Source organism: Lagenorhynchus albirostris, chromosome 3 (genome assembly GCF_949774975.1).
Source record: "Lagenorhynchus albirostris chromosome 3, mLagAlb1.1, whole genome shotgun sequence".
Classification (NCBI taxonomy): domain Eukaryota; kingdom Metazoa; phylum Chordata; class Mammalia; order Artiodactyla; family Delphinidae; genus Lagenorhynchus; species Lagenorhynchus albirostris.
In genome coordinates this window covers 166,135,141-166,136,292 of record NC_083097.1, presented here as the reverse complement: position 1 = coordinate 166,136,292, position 1,152 = coordinate 166,135,141, and positions in this window count along the sequence as shown.

Sequence of the window (1,152 nt, the reverse complement as noted above, 5' to 3'; positions counted from 1 at the left end):
TGCCTTAGGTGCTATTACTATCCCCGTTTTACAGATAAAGAAACTGAGGGCTTTGGCCACTTGCCCAAGATCCTCTAGCTGGTAAGAACTGAGATTTGAACCCGGCAGCTGGGCTCCAGAGTTTGTGCTCCTAAACCGTATGAGTTCCTGACTGCTACTATAACAGATGATCACAGCCCTGGTGGCTTAAAACAAGACATTTATTGGGCTTCCCTGGTGGCGCAGTGATTGAGAGTCCGCCTGCCGAGGCAGGGGACACGGGTTCGTGCCCTGGTCCACATGCCGCAGAGCGGCTGGGCCCGTGATCCATGGCCGCTGAGCCAAAAAAAAAACAAAAAGAAACAAACAAACACACTGGAAAACAATACATTTATTATGCTGCAGTTCTGCAGGGCAGAAGTCTGAAATTGAGCTGTCAGTAGGGCTGTGTTCCTTCTGGAGGCTCTAGGGGAGAATCCGTTCCTGGGTTTTTCCAGCTTCTAGGGGCTGCCTACATTCCTTGGCTAGTGGCCCCTTCTTCCATCTTCAAAGCACATCACACTAGCCTGTTTACAGCATCACATCTCATTCTCTGATCCTGACCCTCCCACCTCCCTCTTCTTTTTTTTTTTTTTTTGCTGTACGCAGGCCTCTCACTGTTGTGGCCTCTCCCGTTGCGGAGCACAGGCTCCGTGGCATGTGGGATCTTCCCAGACTGGGGCACGAACCCGTGTCCCCTGCATCAGCAGGCGGCCTCTCAACCACTGCGCCACCAGGGAAGCCCCCGCCTCCCTCTTAAAAGGACCCTTGTAATGACAACGCACCCACTCGAATAATCCTGAATCATCCCTCATTCTAAGATCCTTAATTGAATCACACCTGCCAAGTGCCTCTCGTCATGTAAGGGAACATAGTCACAGGCTCTGGGGATTAGGGCGGGGACAACTTGGGAGAGCCATTACTGCCCACCCCAGCATGCACGTGGTGTAAAACGCCATCCCCGTACTACCACGTCCCGCCCTGCTTTAAACTCTTCCTTGGCTCCCGTGGGCCCCAGAGTCAAGTCCAAGTGTGTCTGCCTGCTTTTAGGCTTCTGCCAGCTGCTCTTGCCCTCCCACTGGCCAAGCCAGACCTGCAGTGGCGCTTGCAAGCTATTCTGGGCATTGCCTTGCT